General features: G+C 46.8%; 1 long non-coding RNA gene across 1 annotated transcript in view; it reads left to right on the top strand.

Moving 5' to 3' along the window:
• Positions 1–3,548: 3,548 nt before the first annotated feature.
• The window catches only part of LOC129394678 (uncharacterized), a 40,821-nt gene continuing 22,602 nt past the window's right edge, over positions 3,549–21,767 (top strand). Inside the window, exon 1 of the long non-coding RNA XR_008622009.2 lies at positions 3,549–3,681. This is a non-coding gene — a long non-coding RNA (uncharacterized LOC129394678). The remainder of the gene's footprint in view (positions 3,682–21,767) is intronic.

Below are 21,767 nucleotides of genomic sequence, written 5' to 3' on the forward strand. Positions count from 1 at the left end.
GACCTCAGGTGATCTACCTGCCTTGGCCTCCCAACATACTGGGATTACTGTCATGAGCCAGTGTGCCCAGCCAGTTAATTACTTTGAATGTGTCTCTAAAACCTGAGTTGGGGCCTTCTGTAGGACTGGAGATGGTTCAACCTTCTCAGGTGGCTCTGATGGCTGAGCTGGTATCTCCCGTTGCAGTAGAGGACTGACCTCTTCAGTGGACTTTGGAGGACCACCTGAGGCTTCCTGCTGGGTTGTAGATGGTTCAACCTCCTTAGGGGGCTCTGGTGGCTCAGCTGGGAACTCTTGCGGGACTGGAGAAGGTTCTACTTCCTTAGGGGGATCTGGGGTCTGAGCTGTGGCCTCTTGCTGGGCTGGAGATTCAATCCGTTCAAGAGAATCCAGAGGTGGGGAAGGGGTATAAGGCTGGGTTAGAGAAAAGTCACCCTGCTCAGTGGGAATTGGAGGGTTGTCCTGCTGGAATGGAGAAAGTTCAACCTCGATAGTGACTGATGTAGGTATGGTAAGCTCCATACCCACATTTTTAACTGTGGTATTAGTTGTGAGGTCAGCCGAGGAAAAGGACAAGGAGACCCAAAGTCAGGCAGGCAAGTTTTTATTGTCCTGCTGGGCTGCTCCTTGACTAGCAGAGGAGACAGCTCTGCTTACAGGCTGCAACAGGGCTTTACAGGGCAAGGAACTGGGTCGGGGTATGTGAACTGAGTTGGGAGCAGGTGTTCTGCCTGCTTCCTGGAGATGTTTTTGCCAGCTTTGTTAAGCAAGGTTAGCAGACATGTTAACCGCGTCCTGTAACTGTTTGCCAGTTTAGCTGAAATCTTCTGGACAAACAGTTACTGGAGGGATCAGTGAAAGGGGGTTTGTCTTTTGCCCTGAGGTGGCTGTGTGGAGAGCGCAAGGGACTGTATTGTAAGGCCTGTGGGAAGGAAAGAGAACAGTCTGGTCGGGGTGACCCTAGCATTAGTCAAAGTTGAATTACTTCTGAATATTGAAGACAGATCTAGAGTTGAAGATACCATCTCATCATTCAATTAACTTAAAGTCTGAGGAGAGCTGAGCTGGAGGCTGAGTTGTGGGCTTTTGACGGACTGGAGGAAGTTCATCATTTTCAGGGGTATTTAGCTGCTGAATTATAATCTCTTGCTGGTCTTTCAAATGTTGAAACTGCTCAGGGGACATTAAGGACTGAGCTGGGACCCCCTATTGTGTTAAAATTTCAACCTGATTAGTGAACTCTGGAGTCATGGAAACCATGTGATCCGCAGGTTTAACAGTGACATTTGCAATGTTGGAGGCTGAACTTGATCATGACTTAGAGGAGAAACTATCACCTCATGATGCTCTGGACATTGAGCTACAACTTCATTAGGGGGCTCTGAAGGCTGGGTTGGGGCTTCTTGATGGGTTAGAGAAGACTCAACCTCCTCAGGGATCTGTGGATGCTCAGCTGCAGCCTCCTGCTGGGTTGGAAAGGGGTTCTCATCCTTAATAGTTTCTGGAGATTGAAGTCTACTGTTTAACTGGTAAAGGTCCAGCCTCTTCTGATGACTCTGGAGGCAGAGATGGGCCCCCATGCTGGGTGGCGGAAGGTTCTGCATCATTAACTGGCCCTGAGAGCTGAGCTGTAGCCTCCTGGTGGATTAGAGAAGTTTCCCCCTCTTCAGTAGGCTATGTTGCTATGGTAAGCTGCATATCTGGAGACTTAACAGTGACATTGGGCAAATCTGAATGCTCAGCTTGAGGTAAAACTGTTAATTCATGATGTCTGGAGGCTGAGCTGGGATCTCCTCCTGGGCGGGAGAAGGTTCAACCTCTCCAGAAGACTCAGAAGGCTGAGCTGGCTGCTCCTGCTCTCTGGAGAAGGTTCAGGCTCCACAGGAGGACCTGGAGGCTCAGCTGGGGCCTCCTTTTGGGTTGCAGAAGGTTCTACCTCCTCTGGAGACTGGGTTGGGGCCTGCTGCTGGGCTGGAGAAGATTCAGTCTCCTTGGTAGGCTCTGAGGTTATAATAAGCTCTGCATCCACAGGTTTAACTGTAACAGTGGGCAAGTTATAATGAGCTTGATCCTCACCAAGAGGGTGAAGTGTCACCCATGATTCGGTGGAGTTTGAGCTGCACTCTCCACAGAGGACTCTGGAGGCTGAGCTGGGGCCTCCTGCTGGGTCTGAGAAGGTTCACCTCCCCAGGAAATTCAGAATGCTGAGCTGGCTTCTCCTGCTCACTGGGGGAAAGTTCAGCCTCCACAGAAGGACCTGGAGGCTCAGCTGGGGTCCTGTGGTGGGTTGCAGAAGGTTTCGTCTCCTCAGGGTGCTCTGGTGTCTGAGCTGGGTCCTCTAATTGGGTTGAGGAAGAGTCCACCTCCTCAGGGTGCTCTGGAGGCTGAGCTGCAGCTGTTCCTGGCTTGACGTAAGTTCCTTACCTGGCTCTGGAGTTACTGTAAGCTCCACATCCACAGGTTTGACTGTGACACTGGGCAAGTGTGAGTGCTGAGCTTCACTCCAACTTTTTTTTTTTTTTCTTTTTGAGACGGAGTCTTGCTCTGTTGCCCAGGCTGGAGTGCAGTGGCGTGATCTCAGCTCACTGCAACCTCTGCCTCCCGTGTTCAAGCAATTCTCCTGCCTCAGACTCCCAAGTAGCTGGGATTACAGGCACCGGCCGCCACACCTGGCTAATTTTGTATTTTTAGTAGAGATGGGGTTTCACCATATTGGCCAGGCTGGTCTCTTGGCCAGGCTGGTTTCAAACTCCTGACCTTGTGATCTGCCCACCTCAGCCTCCCATGCTGGGATTACGGGCAGGAGCCATCGCGCCTGGCTGCTTCACTCCAACTTTTAAATAGAACATTTACCTCATGATGTATTGATGGCTGAGCTACAATCTCTTCAGAGGCAGGTAGCTGCTATGCTGGGGCCTCCTGCTCTGTTGAAGTAGAATGGACCCTCTCAAGGGACTGTGAAGGCAGAGCTGGGGCCTCCTGCTGGGTTGAAGAAGGTTCTACCTCCCCAGGGAGCTGTGGAAGCTGCTCTGGGGCTTCTTGCTGGAGTGAAGAGGACTGGATCTCTTCAAGGTCTCTGGATTTTGAGTTTCGGGCTCTAGATGAAATTGAAAGAGTCCAACTTGCTCAGGGGGCCCTGGAGGCTCGTCTGAGTTCACCTGGAGTTCTGGGGACAGGGTGCCTGGATACAGTATATCCATACTTCCATCTAAATATCCTGCAAAGTTTGTTTCTGACGCTGAGGTTTTTATACAAATCGGTGTGGAGTTCCAGCCACAACCTTAGCAAGCCTCCGATGCTGAGCTAGACCTTTCTTCAGGTTCTTGGGCCAAACAATAAGCTTCGTTGCTTTTGAATTCTATCTAGAGGTAGAACAAGTATTTCATATGCCTGATGATCTGCAGCCTGATCTAGATTTGCAGTTTTAACCTTACTTTTGAGGCAAAGAGGCCGAGCTAGGGCCTGGTTCTGATCCCAGTCCAGCATTGGGACCACCTCTGGGAGCCTTTCTTGCCGAGTCAGCTTGTCATTCAGATCCCGGTGTGCAACAACGAACTGCTCTGGCCACGGGGGCAGCTCTCCAGCTGTATCCGTGTCCAGGAATGGAACCAAAGTCTTGGTGAAAGTCTCAGTCGATTCCTGAGGCAGAGCTGACATCTGGGAGGAAGCAGAGGACCCCAGGTATTCAAAGCCCCCGGGTCTGCGTGGTGGGGGGAGGGTAAGCGCATGGGGCGATTCGGGTGGGAGATCGGAGGAGCGGGAAAACAAGGGCTCATCGGCCACAGGGCGTCGGAGATCAGCTGCAGCGGGTCCTGGACCCACTCCAGAGGATGAGCCGCCTGGACGAGTAGCCACAATAGTTGCTACGTGAGGAGGGGGCCGTGGGAGCCAGAGACACAGCCGGGACGTGACATGCGCTGGCGCCGCGCACAGAGCTGGAGCCATTCTGGCAGCCCCAAGACGCTAGCGCCCCTAGCAACCGTGGGCACCGCCCCCTCCTTTATAAGCAACCTTTATTAGGTGAGGTCTAGATCCGCTCCGCGTCACCAGGGCGATCTCATCCCACAATCCTGCCCAAGCCTCCCTTCTCGCCCCGCCCCGCAGGAACACTCCTCCCCTCCCCTAAGCGAGGAAGGATTTGGGCAGCAGACCTTGGTGGTCCCAAGACTCCAGCAGCCTGTGGTGGTGGTGGTGGTGGTGGCGGTGGCGGTGGCGGTGGCGGTGGCGGTGGCGGTGGCGGCGGCGGCGGCGGCGGCGGCGGAGGGGTAGGGTGGGGTGGGGTGCAGGCGCCGCAGAGCTTCCCAAGGAAGTCACGGGACCTCACCTCGGGATATTCAGAAGTGCTAGTCCACTTCTGGCAGCCTGAATTCTTTCTCTTCCAAGCTGAAATCCGAGAGATAATCTTCCTCCTCTTGGCCAATACGGCTTCCAGGGAAAACAACTGACCTGCAAAATCTGCGCCAGTTAGGGTGGCAGGCAGAACACACATTATGGTCATTTATTCCAAAATGTTGCCATTTTCGCTAAACTTTCGATATCCTTTGTTGCATGTTTGATAATTAACTCACCGCCCTATTAGGTACGGGCTGCCAGGCAACAAGCGAGGACTACAAATTTTCTGTAGGACAGGTTTTGGGGGGTGGGCAATTCAGCCTGAGAGAGAAGGCCTTAATGCGAGTGAACAGCCCTTTGCACTAGCCTGGGAGGAGGCCAAACTGTCATCCTGCCTTGACTTAACACAGCCTCTACCCTAGAAGCTACAGCGCCACTCTCAGAGGTCTACTCTATGTGCACAAATGGAGAAGACGCTTAGGTTGTTAAAGTCAGCATGTTAAATAATTTCCTGAAATGCGACTATAACTAGAACCCAGCTGGCTTCACCCACAGCCATTCTTACCTGTTTTATTACTCATTGTCTGGCACAATCACAAAGTGAGGGTGATACTGATACCTACTTTTTAGGGTTTTTTGATGATTTAATTTGATAATGAATGTACACTGCTTTGCAAACAGTGAGCTTTCAATAAAAGGTACCTATTGTAATTCTCAAAAAAAAAAGTGCACTATCTTGAATACGCTGAGCAAAGAAACCTATCATTTCCATGCCCTCATGTGGAGGTTTAACTGAAAGAGAAGATTGGGAGGGCACGCACATGACAATCTCATCTTAGAAAGACCACGGATGGGGAATTCCATAACCAGAGGCCTCTTCCGGTTTGCTGGTATTCCTCTCCTTGAAAGGTCAGCATTTAATATTTCCATTATGATGCAACGAAGATGGAAGGCAACATTAGGAGCTGTGGAAGCACAACAATCCATAGACTCTTTAGCCATCGACTGGCCCTCGATGTCCTTACAGCAAAGGTGGGGTACCTGTGCAGTCTTAAATGAAACATGCTGCTTCTGGATAAACACCTCTAGTCAAGTAGAAGAAAACTTACAGATGCTTAAAGATCAAGTAAAAATCATTGACAGGTTAAGAGAAAATGCAGGCTCCAGCTCTGGATGGCTACAATCCCTCTTTAATGAATTCCAGTCTTCTTTGTGGAACTGGTTAGCTCCATTATTAAGCCCTCTCTTGCTCATGTGACCTTGTCTGCTCAATATTATAACTCAAATTGTTTCCTCTTGCCTAGAAGCAATCAAACTCCAAATGCTGCTGCAGACTGAACTATGCATGAGCACTCCTTTCTTCCAAGGACCCTTAGATAGACCTCAGGAGGAGTCCTAGCTACTGTTCCCCACACGACGCCCCTTTTCAGAAGGAAGTAGCCAGAAAGAGTCATTGCCCAACACTCCCTAACAGCAGTTAGGGTTACCACTCCAGAGCGGGGAATGATACAGGAGTTAAGAAGAAATTACTTAGGCAGATAGTAAGGGTATGGGAGTCCTCGGTAAGGCTTTTCTTTTTAATGAAAAGCAGCCCCAAATCATTAAATCACTTTCTTTCTTTCTTTCTTTTTTTTGATACAGAGTCTTGCTCTGTGGCCCAGGTAGAGTGCAGTGGTGCAATCTCAGCTCACTGCAACCTCCGCCTCCCAGGTTCAAGTGATTCTCATGCCTCAGCCTCCTGAGTAGCTGGGACTACAGGTGTGTGCCACCATGCCCGGCTAATTTTTGTAATTTTAGTAGAGTCGGGGTTTCACCATGTTGGCCAGGCTGGTCTCGAACTCCTGACCTCAAGTGATCTGCTGGCCTCAGCCTCCCAAAGTGCTGGGATTACAGGTGTAAGCCACTGTGCCCGGCCCTCCAAATCATTTTCTAACAAAGAGCAGCCTGCAAGCTGGGAGCTTGCATGGGTGAATGCTGGCAGGAAGGAACCAAGGACTAGACATGTTTAAGATGGCAGCTCCATCTTCCCTTCTCTGCCAGCCACGTGTATTGTAAAGGAGCAGACATGATGGTGCCAATCAACTGGAAAGCCCATTTGCATAATAAGACTAAGATGAGGCAACCAGTCTTCCCTGTACACTATGTAAATGTCATACCTGATTGAACCAATTAAGCACTACATAAATCAGACACCACCTCCTCAAACTGGACTATAAAACTCAGTGCATTCACTGACAGCCAGTCCTTTTCCACTCGGTCCTTTCCGCTTGGAGACCCCTTCCTCCATGGAGGAAGCTGTTTCTCTTTCTCTTCTCTTCTACCTATTAAACCTCCACTCCTAAACTTGTGTGTGTCCGTGTCCTAAATTTTCCTGGCACACAACAATGAACCCCAGCATATATACACCAGATGATGTAGCTGCTTCACTGTCACCACATGGCCTCTAACAACCCAGAATCCTCCCATCCTCCTTGAGGTCAGAGCCATTTCAATGGTGAACCCATCCACAACTATTCTGGGCTTAGAGAGGATGGTCAGGAAAGTGCTTTTTAATGATTTTGGCACTTCCTTCATCAATTGTCCTCTAGCTTTGGTAATGAAGGTGAATTCTGGGCCTTTTCAAGGAATATAATTATTGGGTTGCTCAGCAAGATACATATATAGATTCAGTAAATCATTCTTGCCTCCTGAGGTCTTTAAATTTCTTCCTCTAATTTATGTCAAGAGACTTCCACTGTTGTACAAATTAATGATGGGCCAGAATCATATCCAGGTTTGCATAAACTAACACTTCGAATTTCTGCAATAATGGTTGGCAGCTGTCAGTGGGAGAGCATCAGATGCAGAATCGGCCAGTAAGTACACTCGAATCGATAAATTCATTTTGATCTAAAATTATATTCAGATTTGCCTTAGTTGAGAACCTTCCAAATCCACCTCCATAAACAGTCCCCTGCCCTCTCATTAAATAAAGTAGTAAATTCCTGTAATTTTTTTATTTGGGAAGACCTATTCTGCCCTATATTTGTCTACTTTTCAACCCCTAGGACATGCTAGGTGTGGACTTTAGTTCTGGCTAAGGGGCAAAAAGAGACCTGTTTTCTCCAGCAATTAGGATAATTTTCCCAATTAAAGGAGGATCAAATTCTTCAGCAAATTCTTCAGGCAAAGGAGAAGGGAACACTTTCTTTCTTTCTTTCTTCTATTTTTTATTTTTGAGATGGAGTCTTTCTCTGTTGCCCAGGCTGGAGTGCAGTGGCACCATCTCAGCTCACTGCAAGCTCTGCCTCCCAGGTTCATGCCATTCTCCTGCCTCAGCCTCCCAAGTAGCTGGGACTATAGGTGCCTGCCACCACACCCTACTAATTTTTTGTATTTTTAGTAGAGACGGGGTTTCACTGTGTTAGCCAGGATGGTCTCGATCTCATGACCTCAGGTGATCCACCCACCTCGGCCTCCCAAAGTGCTGGGATTACAGGCATGAACCACCACACCCGGCTGGGAACACTTTCTTAGGGCTCAGTAGACAACTCTCAGTAGACAACTCTCTCGTTGCATCTCTACTCTCAGTAGAAAATTCTCACTAAGAAATCTAACCTAGTCTTGGCTGGGCACAGTGGCTCACATCTGTAATCCCAGGACTTTGAGAGGCTGAGGTGGGTAGATTGCTTGAGCTCAGGAGTACAAGACAAGCCTGGGCAACATGGCAAAACCTTGTCTCTACAAGAAATATAAAAATTAGCCAGATGTGGTGGTACACACCTGAAGCCCCAGCTACTGGGGAGGCTGAAGTAGGAGAATCGCTTGAGCCCAGGAGGTCCAGGCTGCACCGAGCCATGATTGGGCCACTGCACTCCAGCCTGGGCAACAGAGTAAGACCCTGTCTAAATAAATAAAAATAAAATAAAATAAATAAATAAACAAATTCCATGTGCCAGAACATTGTGGCTGAGGGCAATCTTCAGAGCCTCTTGTAAAGCAATATTGATGTCCACAACTCCTGCAGCAATGCCTTCCTCGGCCGTGGTGGTGGGTTACAGGTGAAGCCAAATCTTGAATGCACGCAAGCCTCTGCCTCTGCGTCACTACACAGCAGCAGAGAAAGAGTTTTCTATGCTTTTTTAAAAAATTGAAGTAAAAGTCATGCAACATACAATTAACTATTTTAAAGTGTATAATTCAGTGGCATTTAGTGTATTCACAATGTTGTACACCAGCAACTCTCCTTAGTTTCAACTTTTTTTTTTTTTTTTTTTTTTTGAGACAGAGTCTTGCTCTGTCACCCAGGCTGGAGTGCAGTGGTGAAATCTCAGCTTACTCCAACATCCACTTCCCAGGTTCAAGCAATTCTCCTGCCTTGGCCTCCCAGGTAATGGGGATTACAGGTGCCTGCCACCATGCCCAGCTAATTTTTTGTATTTTTAGTAGAGATGGGGTTTTACCATGTTATTCAGGCTGATCTCAAACTCTTGACCTCAGGTGATCTGCCCTCCTCAGTCCCCCTAAGGGCTGGCATTACAGGCGTCAGCCACTGTGCCTGGCCCATTTCAACATTTTTTACTACTCTAGAAAAACATCCCATCCCCATTAAGTAATTATTGCTCATTTCCCCATCCCCCATGCCTTGTTAACTGCTAATTTGCCTGTTCGGGATATATCATGTGTGACGTTAATTTTATGTGTCAACTTGACTGGATCAGGGGATTCCCAGACATCTGGTTAGACATTATTTCTGGGTGTGTCTTTAAGGGTATTTCCATATGAGATTAGCATTTGAATCTCTGGACTCAGTCAAGCAGCTTGCCTTCCCCAGTGTGGGTAGGCATAATCTAATTTGTTGAGGGCCTAAATAGAACAAAACTCAGAGCATGGAAGAAGTCAGTGTCAGGCCTCTGAGCCCAAGCTAAGCCATCATATCCCCTGTGACCTGCACGTACATATCCAGATGGCTGGTTCCTTGCCTTAACTGGTGATATTCCACCACAAAAGAAGTGAAAATGGCCAGTCCTTGCCTTAAGTGATGACATTACCTTGTGAAAGTCCTTTTCCTGGCTCATCCTGGCTCAAAAAGCTCCCCCACTGAGCACCTTGCGACCCCCACTCCTGCCTGCCAGAGAACAAACCCCCTTTGACTGTAATTTTCCTTTATCTACCCAAATCCTATAAAATGGCCCCACCCTTGTCTCCCTTCACTGACTCTCTTTTCGGACTCAGCCCACCTGCACCCAGGTGAAATAAACAGCCATGTTGCTCACACAAAGCCTGTTTGGTTGTCTCTTCACACGGACGCACATGAAATTTGGTGCCATGACTCGGATCGGGGGACCTCCCTTGGGAGATCAATCCCCTGTCCTCCTGCTCTTTGCTCCATGAGAAAGGTCCACTTACGACCTCAAGTCCTCAGACCAACCAGCCCAAGAAACATCTCACCAATTTCAAATCCGGTAAGCAGCCTCTTTTTACTCTCTTCTCCAACCTCCCTCACTATCCCTCAACCTCTTTCTCCTTTCAAACTTGGCGCCACACTTCAATCTCTCCCTTCTCTTAATTTCAATTCCTTTCATTTTCTGGTAGAGACAAAGGACACATGTTTTATCCGTGGACCTAAAACTCTGGTGCCAGTCACAGACTAGGTAAGGCAGCCTTCCCTTGGTGTATAATCATTGCAGGGATGCTCTCTGATTATTCACCCAGGTTTCAGAGGTGTCAGACCACAGAGGGATGCCTGCCTTGGTCCTTCACCCTTAGCTGCAAGTCCCGCTTTTCTGGGGGAGGGGCAAGTACCCCAACCCCTTCTCTCCGTGTCTCTACCCCTTCTCTGCCTTTCTGGGGGGCAAGAAACCCCCAACACCTTCTCCTTCACCCTTAGCAGCAAATCCCACTTTTCTAGGGGAGGGGCAAGTACCCCAACCTCGTATCTCTGCGCCCTGATCCCTTATTTCCGCACTCCAACCTCTTACATCTCTGTGCCCTGATCCCTTATTTCCATGCCCCGACCTCCTATCTCTGCACCCCAACCCCTTTCCCACTTTTCTGGAAGGTAAGAACCCCCAAACCGCTTCCCTCCATGTCTCTACTCTCCCTTTTCTTTAAACTTGCCTCCTTCACTATAGGCAACCTTCCACCCTCCATTCCTCCTTCTCCCTTAGAGCCTGTGTTCTTAAGAACATAAAACCTCTTCAACTCTCACCTGACCTAAAACCTAAATGCCTTATTTTCTTCTACAATGCTGCTTGACCCCAATACAAATTCGACAGTGGTTCCAAATAGCCAGAAAATGGCACTTTCAATTTTTCCATACTGCAAGATCTAAATAATTCTTGTTGTAAAATGGGCAAACGGTCTGAGGTGCCTGATGTCCAGGCATTCTTTTACACATCCGTTCCTCCCTAGTCTCTGTGTCCAGTGCAACTCGTCCCAAATCTTCCTTCTTTCCCTCCCACCTGTCCCCTCAGTCCCAACCCCAAGCGTCGCTAAGTCTTTCTAATCTTCCTTTTCTACAGACCCATCTGACCTCTCCCCGCCTCCCCAGGCTGCTTCTCGCCAGGCCGAGCTAGGTCCCAATTCTTCCTCAGCCTCTGCTCCTCCACCCTATAATCTTTTTATCACCTCCCCTCTTCACACCTGGTCCAGTTTACAGTTTCATTCCATGAGTAGCCCTCCCCCACCTGCCCAGCAATTTCCTCTTAAAAAGGTGCCTGAAGCTAAAGGCATAGTCAAGGTTAATGCTCCCTTTTCTTTATCAGACCTCTCCCAAATCAGTGAGCATTTAGGCTCTTTCATCAAATATGAAAAACCCAGCCCAGCTCATGGCTCGTTCAGCAGCAACCCTGAGACGCTTTACAGCCCTAGACCCTAAAAGGTCAAAAGGCCGTCTTGTTCTCAATATACATTTTATTACCCAATCCACTCCTGACATTAAATAAAACTCCAAAAATTAAATTTCAGCCCTCAAACCCCACAACAGGACTTAATTAACCTCGCCTTCAAGGTGTACAATAATAGAGTAGAGGCAGCCAAGTAGCAATGTATTTCTGAGTTGCAATTACTTGCCTCCACTGTGAGACAAACCCCAGCCACATCTCCAGCACACAAGAACTTCCAAACACCTGAACTGCAGCAGCCAGGCATTCCTCCAGAACCTCCTCCCCCAGGAGCTTGCTACATGTGCTGGAAATCTGGCCTCTGGGCCAAGGAATGCCCGCAACCTGGGATTCCTCCTAAGCCATGTCCCATCTCTGTGGGACCCCACTGAAAATCGGACTGTTCAACTCACCTGGCAGCCACTCTCAGAGCCCCTGGAACTCTGGCCCAAGGCTCTCTGACTCCTTCCCAGATCTTCTTGGCTTAGCAGCTGAAGACTGACACTGCCCGATCGCCTCAGAAGCCTACAGGACCATCACAGATGCTCTAGGTAACTCTCACAGTGGAAGGTAAGTCCATCCCCTTCTTAATACGGAGGCTACTCACTCCACATTACCTTCTTTTCAAGGGCCTGTTTCCCTTGCTTCCATAACTGTTGTGCATATTGACAGCCAGGCTTCTAAACCTCTTAAAACTCCCCAACTCTGGTGCCAACTTAGACAATACTCTTTTAAGCACTCCTTTTTAGTTATCCCCACCTGCCCAGTTCCCTTATTAGGCCGAGACACTTTAACTAAATTATCTGCTTCCCTGACTGTTCCTAGGCTACAGCCACACCTCACTGCTACCTTTTCCCCCAGTTCAAAGCCTCCTTCACATCCTCCCCTTGTATCTCCCCACCTTAACCCACAAGTATAAGACACCTCTGCTCCCTCCTTAGCGACCGCTCATGCACCCCTTACCATCCCATTAAAACCTAATCACTCTTACCCCTCTCAATGCCAATATCTCATCCCACAGCATGCTTTGAAAGGATTAAAGCCTGTTATCACTTGCCTGTTACAGCATGGCCTTTTAAACCCTATAAACTCTTCTTACCATCCCCCCATTTTACCTGTCCTAAAACCAGACAAGGCTTACAGGTTAGTTCAGAATCTGCCCCTTATCAACCAAATTGTTTTGCCTATCCACCCCGTGGTGCCAAACCCATATACTCTCCTATCCTCAATACCTCCCTCTACAACCCACTATTCTGTTCTGGATCTCAAACATGCCTTCTTTACTATTCCTTTGCACCTTCATCCCAGCCTCTCTTCCCTTTCAGTTAGACTAACCCTGACACCCATTAGGCTCAGCAAATTACCTGGGCTGTACTGCTGCAAGCCTTCACAGATAGCCCCCATTACTTCAGTCAAGCCCAAATTTCATCCTCATCTGTTACCTATCTCGGCATAATTCTCATAAAAACACACGTGCTCTCCCTGCTGATTGTGCCTGATTCATCTCCCAAATCTCAATCCCTTACAAAACAACAACTCCTTTCCTTCCTAGGCGTGGTTAGTGGGGTCAGAATTCTTACACAAGAGCCATGACCTCACCCTGTAGCCTTTCTGTCCAAACAACTTGACCTTACTATTTTAGCCTAGCCCTCATGTCTGTGCGCAGCGGCTGCCGCTGCTTTAATACTTTTAGAGGCCCTAAAAATCACAAACTATGCTCAACTCACTCTCTACATTTCTCATAACTTCCAAAATCTATTTCCTTCCTCATACCTGACGCATATACTTTCTGCTCCCCGGCTCCTTCAGCTGTACTCACTCTTTGTTAAGTCCCACAATTACCATTGTTCCTGGCCCGGACTTCAATTCGGCCTCCCACATTATTCTGGATACCACACCTGACCTTCATGACTGTATCTCTCTGATCCACCTGACATTCACCCCATTTCCCCATATTTCCTTCTTTCCTGTTCCTCACCCTGATCATGCTTGATTTATTGATGGCGGTTCCACCAGGCCTAATCGCCACACACCAGCAAAGGCAGGCTATGCTATAGTATAAGCCACTAGCCCGCCTCTTAGAACCTCTCATTTTCTTTCCATCGTGGAAATCTATCCTCAAGAAAATAACTTCTCAGTGTTCCATCTGCTGTTCTACTACTCCTCAGGGATTATTCAGGCCCCCTCCCTTCCCTACACATCAAGCGTGAGGATTTGCCCCCAGCCAGGACTGGCAAATTAGCTTTACTCAACATGCCCCGAGTCAGATAACTAAAATACCTCTTAGTCTAGGTAGACACTTTCACTGGATAGGTACAGGCCTTTCCTACAGGGTTTGAGAAGGCCATGCAGTCATTTCTTCCCTTCTGTCAGACATAATTCCTCAGTTTAGCCTTCCCACCTCTATACAGTCTGACAACAGACCAGCCTTTATTAGTCAAATCAGCCAAGCAGTTTTTCATGCTCTTAGTATTCAGTGAAACCTTTATATCCCTTACGGTCCTCCATCTTCAGAAAAAGTAGAACAGACTAAAGGTCTTTTAAAAACACACCTCACCAAGCTCAGCCACCAACTTAAAAAGGACTGGACAATACTTTTACCACTTTCCCTTCTCAGAAGTCAGACCTGTCCTCAGAATGCTACAGGGTACAGCCCATTTGAGCTCCTGTATAGACGCTCCTTTTTATTAGGCCCCAGTCTCATTCCAGACACCACACCTACTTAGACTGTGCCCCCCAAAAAAACTTGTCATCCCTACTATCTTCTGTCTAGTCATACTCCTATTCTCCATTCTCAACTACTTATAAATGCCCTACTCTTGTTTACATTGCTGGTTTACACTGTTTCATCAAGCCATCACAGCTGATATCTCCTGGTGCTATCCTCAAACTGCCACTCTTAACTCTTGAAGTAAATAAATAATCTTTGCTGGCAGGACTATGCTGAATCTCCTTAGGCACTCTAATTAGATGTCCTGGGTCCTCCCAATTCTTAGACCTTTAATACCTGTTTTTCTTCTTCTCTTATTCCGTTTAGTTTTTCAATTCATACAAAACCGTATCCAAGCCATCACCAATAATTCTAAATGACAAATGTTTCTTCTAACAGTCTCACAATATCACCCTTTACCACAAAATCTTCCTTCAGCTTAATCTCTCCCACTCTAGGTTCCCACGCCGCCCCTAATCCCGCTCGAAGCAGCCCTGAGAAACATCGCCCATTATCTCTCCATACCACCCCCAAAAATTTTCACCGTCCCAACACTTTACCACTATTTCATTTTATTTTTCTTATTAATATAAGAAGACAGGAATGTCAGGCCTTTGAGCCCAAGCTAAGCCATCATATCCCCTGTGACCTGCACGTACACATCCAGATGGCTGGTTCGTGATATTCCACCACAAAAGAAGTAAAAATGACCAGTCCTTGCCTTAAGTGATGACATTACCTTGTGAAAGTCCTTTTCCTGGCTCATCCTGGCTCAAAAAGCTCCCCCACTGAGCACCTTGCGACCCCCACTCCTGCCTGCCAGAGAACAAACCCCCTTTGACTGTAATTTTCCTTTATCTACCCAAATCCTATAAAACGGCCCCACCCTTATCTCCCTTCACTGACTCTCTTTTCGGACTCAGCCCACCTGCACCCAGGTGAAATAAACAGCCATGTTGCTCACAGAAAGCTTGGTTGGCGGTCTCTTCACACAGACATGCATGAAAGTCAGGGCTTCTTTTCTTTCTTTTTTTCTTTTCTTTTGTTTTTTTTGAGACAGACAGGGTCTTGCTCTGTTACCCATGCTGGAGTGCAGCAGCACAATGATAGTGTAAACCAAAAATAAAATTCTAAACCCACAACCAACAGGTGAGCCCTCTTCTCGGCCAGGGGCATTCCAAAGTTAACCTGAAAAACTAGTTCAGGCCATGATGAGAAGTGGGGGTCCGATATGCTTCAGTATATCCTCCTCCCTTTTGGAATTCAGGCACAGCTGGCCAGATTAACATCAATGCAGAGACCTTAAGACTGGCAGAACAGGCTAGTTAAATCTGATGAGAAACATTCACAATCTATTCTCTCTGAAGCCTGCTACCTGGAGGCTTCATCTGCATGATAAATCTCTGGTCTTCACAACCGCTTATCTTAACCCAGACATTCCTTTCCATTGATTCCAGGTCTTTAGGTAAACTCTTTCAACCAATTGCTAATTCGAATATTTTTGGAGCCTCAGGACCAACAGAATAGGATTAAAAAAAAAAGAAAATTTTTGAATCCACCTATGACCTAGAAGTCCTTTTACCACCCCACCTCCAGTTGTCCCATCTTTCTGGACCAAACCGGAAAGTTTACATCTTACATGTATTGATTGGTGTCTTACGTCTTCCTAAGATGTATAAAACCAAGCTGTAGCCCAACCACCTTGGGCACATGTTTTCAGGATCTCCTGGGGGTGTCTCATGGGCACGGGCCATTAGTCACTCATATTTGGCTCAGAATAAATCTCTTCAAATATTTTACAGAGTTCAACTCTTTTCATTGACAAGAGTTCACTGCAACCTTGAACTCACTGCCTGAGCCTTCCAAGTAGCTGGGACTACAGGTGTGCACCACCTTGCTGAGCTAATTTTTAAATTTTTTGTAGAGAAGGGGTCTTGCTATATTGCCCAGGCTAGTCTCCAACTCTTGGCCTCAAACAATCCTTCCACCTTGGCCCCCTGAAGTCCTGGTACTACAGGCATGAACCACTGTTCGCAGCCCACAGCTTCTTTTCTGTCTTACTGCTTGAGCTGGGACATCTTTTTTTTCTTTTTTTGAGACAGAGTTTCACTCTTGTTGCCCAGGCTGGAGTGCAATGGCGCTATCTCGGCTCAACACAACCCTCGCCTCCTAGGTTCAAGCAATTCTCCTGCCTCAGCCTCCCAAGTAGCTGGGATTACAGGCATGCACCACCACTCCTGGCTAATTTTGTATTTTTAGGAGAGATGGGATTTCTCCATGTTGATCAGGCTAGTCTCGAACTCCCGACCTCAGGTGATCTGCCTGCCTCAGCCTCCCAAAGTGCTGGGATTACAGGCGTGTGCCACCATGCCCGGTGAGCTGGGACATCTTATTTTATGCTACACTTAAATTGGGATTTATACCTTCATCTCCTCTGGTTCTACTGCCTTTGACTTGAATTACACCACTGATTTTCTGTGTCTCCAGCTTACAGATGGCAGATCATGGATTTCTAAGCCTTTATGATTCCATTATAACAACCTGACGGGTTCTTCCTGCCTGCTGCACAAATGAAGACTACACCATTGCAGTAGAGAAAGAGTTTAATTAATGCCCGGCTGGTCATGTTGTGCAAGAGATGGAGTTATTACTCAAATCAATATCATCTAAAACTCATAGGTTAGGGATTTTTCAAAGGCAGTTTGGGGGAAGGGGTAGGGGTGGCTAGGAAATGGGTGCTTGCTGCTGATTGCTTGGTGGTGTAATTATAGGGGTATGGGAAATCATCCTCCTGCATGCCAAATTGCTTCTGGGTAGGGCTACAGGAGCCATCAGCAGATGGGTCCAGGTGGAACTAGGTGTCAGACATGCAAAAAACCTGAAAAGATATATCACAATGCCAATCTTGGGTTCTATAATAGTGATGTTATTTATAGGAGTAACTGGGAAAGTTGTATATCTTGTGACTCCTGAAATAATGGCTAGCAATCATTTATGTCTACACCTTAGCAGAATTCAGGCTCCTCTCTTCCCCCTAACCTGGTGGTCTCTCATTATATTTACAAAGGTGGCTGAGTTTTGGGGAAAGGCTATTATCATTTACATTATAACCTAAATGTCTCCCAAAGCAAGGCTAAAGTTAAGAGGGGGATTGGCTAGGCTAAATCAGGTCTTCCCCACTATCATCATTTTCTCACTGACATAATTTTTGCAAAGGTGGTTTCACCATGAGGAATTTCTCATAATAAATCAATTTCTCTCTCTCCTTTAGTTCTGTTTTTTGGAGAATCTCAACTAATAAATTACATAAAAGAAATCATACAAAATGTGACCTTTTGGCTGGGCATGGTGGCTTACACCTATAATACCAGCACTTTCAGAGGCTGAGGCAGGAGGCTCACTTGAGCTCAAGAGTTTGAGACAAGCCTGGGCAATACAGTGAGACCTCAACACTAATTAATTAATTAATTAATTATTTTTGAGACAAGGTCTCACTCTGTCACCCAGGCTTGAGTGCAGTGGTGTGATCATGGCTCACTGCAGTCTTGACCTCCCAGGCTCAAATGATCTTTCCACCTCTGTCTCCCAAGTAACTGGGACTACAGGTGCATGCTACTGCACCTGGCTACTTTTTGTATTTCTTATAGAGACAGGGTTTTACCATGTTGCCCATGCTGGTCTTGAACTCCTGAGCTCAAGCAATCCAACCACCTTGGCCTCCTAAAGTGGTGGGATTACAGGCATGAGCCACTGTACCCAGCCTATTTTAATTTTTTCTTTGAAGACAAAAAATACGGGCTGGGCATGGTAGCTCACGCCTGTAATCCCAGCACTTTGGGAGGCTGAGATGGGTGGATCACCTGAGGTCAAGAGTTCGAGACCAGCCTGGCCAACATGGTGAAACCCCGTCTCTACTAAAAATACAAAAATTAGCTGGACATGGTGGTAGGTGCCTGTAATCTCGGTTACTCGGGAGGCTGAGACAGGAGAATCGCTTGAACCCGGGAGGCAGAGGTTGCAGTGAGTCGAGATGGCACCACTGCACTCCAGCTGGGGCAACAGAATGAAACTCCATCTCAAAAAAAAAAAAAAAAAGACATTTAATAGGGACTTACGAACAGAAGCCACGTCTGTGTCTTGGGCAGCAGTGAGATGAGATAATGGTTACCTGTGCCATTACCCCCCAAACCCAGGGCTTATTTACCATAGGGAAAGGGCATATGTGATTCAGAAGGGATGTGTAGGACAATTGCTTACAGGCAGGTCTCATGGAAAGTACAAGAACATGAAGGTTATTTTGACCTAAGGGCAGGATTTATGGGAAGAATGTAATCTTACACAAGGAATGAGAAACTAAAAATCTTAGAGGCTTTCCTGGAACTGAGGTTAATCAGAAGTCAACATGGTAGACTAACATCCAGAATAGAATTGCTTTGTCCTCTTCCCTTGTCAATACTTGTTATTATCTGTTTGTTTTTGTTTTTGTTTTTGTTTGAGACAGACTCTCACTGTCACCCAGGATGGAGTGTACTGGAGCGATCTCGGTTCTCTGCAACCTCCGCCTCCTAGGCTCAAGTGATCCTCCCACCTCAGCCTCTTGAGTAGCTGGGATCACAGGCACGTGCCACCACACTCGGCTAATTTTTGTATTTTTTGTAGAGACAGGGTTTCACCATGTTGCCCAGGCTGGTCTTGAACTGCGCTCAAGCAATCCGCCTGCCTCGGCCTCCCAAAGTGTTGGGATTACAGGCGTGAATCATCACGCCCGATCTGTTTTTCTGATGAAGGTCATCCTGTTGGGTGTGAAGGTGTGAAGTGGTATCTCATTATGGTTTTGATTTACATTTTCTTTCTTTCTTTTTTTTTTTTTTTGAGACGGAGTCTTGCTCTGTCACCAGGCTGAAGTGCAGTGGCACAATCTCGGCTCACTGCAACCTCTGCCTCCTGGATTCAAGCGATTCTCCTGCCTCAGCTTCCTGAGTAGCTGGGACCACAGGCATGCGCCACCATGCCCAGCTAATGTTTGTATTTTTAGTGGAGGCAGGGTTTTACTATGTTGGTCAGTATGGTCTCGATCTCTTGACCTCATGATCTGCCCACCTTGTCCTCCCAAAGTGCTGGGATTACAGACATGAGCCACCATGCCCAGCCTACATTTTCTCAGTTACCAATGATGTTGAGCATCGTTTCATGTGTGTATTGGACGTTTATGCTTCTTCTTTTGAGAAATGTCTATCAAGTCTTTTGCCCATTTTAAAACGAGATTTTTCATCTTTTTGTTTGTTATAAATAAAGTTTCAGTGCCACAAAATAAAGTGTCACTTGAGTATAAAATGTTCTTTTTAATTCTCAGCAAGGCAAGTTACTTCTGTAGAAGGGTGCACCCTTACAGATAAAGCAATGGTGAGCACACTCTTGGACAAGGGAGGGGAAGTTTTTATCCCTGACGCACATGGCCCCTGCTGCTGTGTCGTTCCCCTATTGGCTAGGGTTAGACTGCACAGGCTAAATTAATTCCGATTGGCTAATTTAAAGTGAGTGACCAGTGAGTGGCTTGGTGGGAAAATGGTTTTGCAGGGTGGCTAATGAGTCAGGGTGGAGCAGGTAGCAGGTAATCGGAATGAGTCAGGGTGGAGCAGGTAATCGAAAAAGGTTGCTCTATGAGGAAATTAAGTTTAAAAGTAGAAGGTGGCTGGGCGCGGTGGCTCGCACCTGTAATCCCAGCCTTTTGGGAGGCCCAGGCGGGCAGATCACGAGGTCAGGAGATCGAGACCATCCTGGCTAACACGGTGAAACCCTGTCTCTACTAAAAATACAAAAAAGTTAGTTAGGCATGGTGGCGGGCACCTGCAGTCCTAGCTACTTGGGAGGCTCAGGCAGGAGAATCGCTTGATCCCGGGAGGCGGAGGTTGCAATGAGCCGAGATCCGCCACTGCACTCCAGCCTGGGTGACAGAGCGAGACTCTGTCTCAAAAAAAAAAAAAAAAAAAAAAAAAAGTAGAAGGCAAAGAATTGAACATACTGACATATTGATTCTTTGAAAAGAAATTTAGAACTCATATCTAACAACCCCTTCTTTTGCATTTCCTTACAGCTCTTTCTTTTAGAACTCTTTTTACCATGTCTTGGTTTAGTTGTTTTGCTTGATTTTCCAAAAGAAGAAGCTTCTCTGGATAAGGTGGAGGATAGTTAAGGGAGGTTTTAGTAAGTGCCATTTTTATGAACTCTGCACCAACCCACGGATGCATGGTGTGACACAGCACCCGACAAGAATAAGTACACCCATTACGGCTGTGAGGGAAGTAAGAATTGAGGCTATTATTCTTTTCCATTTACTGAGCCACTTTTCTAGCCATCCTGTAAAGGGGTCATTTACCCCTGAGTTGTTGGCTAACTCATTGGATAGAGCAGTCAGATCTTGCAATGCCTTTGTTATGCTTCCGTCAGGGGTGGTGGTGTTTGGGATGAAGGTACAACACTGAGTTTTAATCATGACACAAACTCCTCCTCTTTCTGTTAATATCATGTCTAAGGCTATCCTATTTTCCCAAGCCATCTGGCTAGTAGCCCCTAATTGCTCAGCTATTCCTTTAACAGCATCTCCACTGTAGTTAATAAATTGCTATTGGTTGTAGTAGATGTAGTTTCTCCAATCTACATTTTTATTCATTGCCGCCCACCAAAATATTGACTCAAATCCTGCAGCTATTTGATTTCAGGCTTTAAACTGATTTGGTATTCCCTGTTGGACTCCAGTTGCGTTTAAATAGATGTGAGAGTCGAAAGACCCATAAGGGGCTTCTCTCGCTTTATGATGTCTTATTTTTCCTTCCTCTGGTTGATGAAATGTCAGGGTGAAAGAGATAGCCAATTGGACTAAAGCACTCCAGTTATGTGGCAGAGTGTCCAGTAAAGGTCCCCCACAATACCACCACACATCTGCTTGGGGATGAACAAGGGCTGACTGATAAGCTCTTGAAAATTCTTAACTTCACTGCATCCCTTCAGGTCTCCAAGGAATGCTAAGTTTCCTTCCTGTTGTGAGAGACACGAAGTGAACTTAGTGTTGGGAGATGAAAGCTGGATGGCACTCGGGGGCTGACCTGCAAGGTGCTGGACTTTGGGATATAGCAGAGAGAGAGTGTGGCACAACTTATTACTCCAAGCTGTAGAATCCTGGAAAAGAGCCACCATGAAGCCCACGCCCAGTCGACTGGAGGACCTAGTGGAAAGGGGACAATCTGGGCCTCTGGCCTGCTGTGCACACAAGCATAACAATTGCTTTTCTTTAACATATGGATGGAATATTTGATCCATTCCAACCAGGCATTTGCATCTTGGTATCCTGTCTTAATTGCCAAAGTTTAAGTCTTTAACTTCTACAATAGTTATCTTGGTCTTGTCATTAGATGGAGGAGGAGCAATTGTTCCATTTGTGAGAGGTTTTGGAAGAAGGCTTAGAGGAAGGTGCAGGTGATGGAGGATCAAAGAAATGCATTTCAAAGAATCCAATAGGGTCTGTCCCTGAAACCTTAGCTCCCATATACCATAAAACCGGCTTAAAGAAGAGTACTGGCTTATAAAAGGGGAAGAACTTTGAGGGTTTGAGATAATAACCTGTATAGGATTGCACTGGTTTAGCTGACATTTGGGGGTGGGGGGTGGGTGCTATCCCTCTAGTAAAATGAAGGTATGGTTTTAGGAAATTACAAAAACCAGTTGGAGCAGTCCATCCTTGCTCTTTAGTGGTCCACAGAATGTTTGACCAATTATGGCATAAAAGCTCTACATCGAGGAGCAAGACTCATGATTGACACTGGGGTCTTTATTGAAATCTCCCCAGATTAAATGGTCCCAATTCA

The sequence above is a fragment of the Pan paniscus genome, chromosome 1, assembly GCF_029289425.2.
Source record: "Pan paniscus chromosome 1, NHGRI_mPanPan1-v2.0_pri, whole genome shotgun sequence".
NCBI classification, from domain to species: domain Eukaryota; kingdom Metazoa; phylum Chordata; class Mammalia; order Primates; family Hominidae; genus Pan; species Pan paniscus.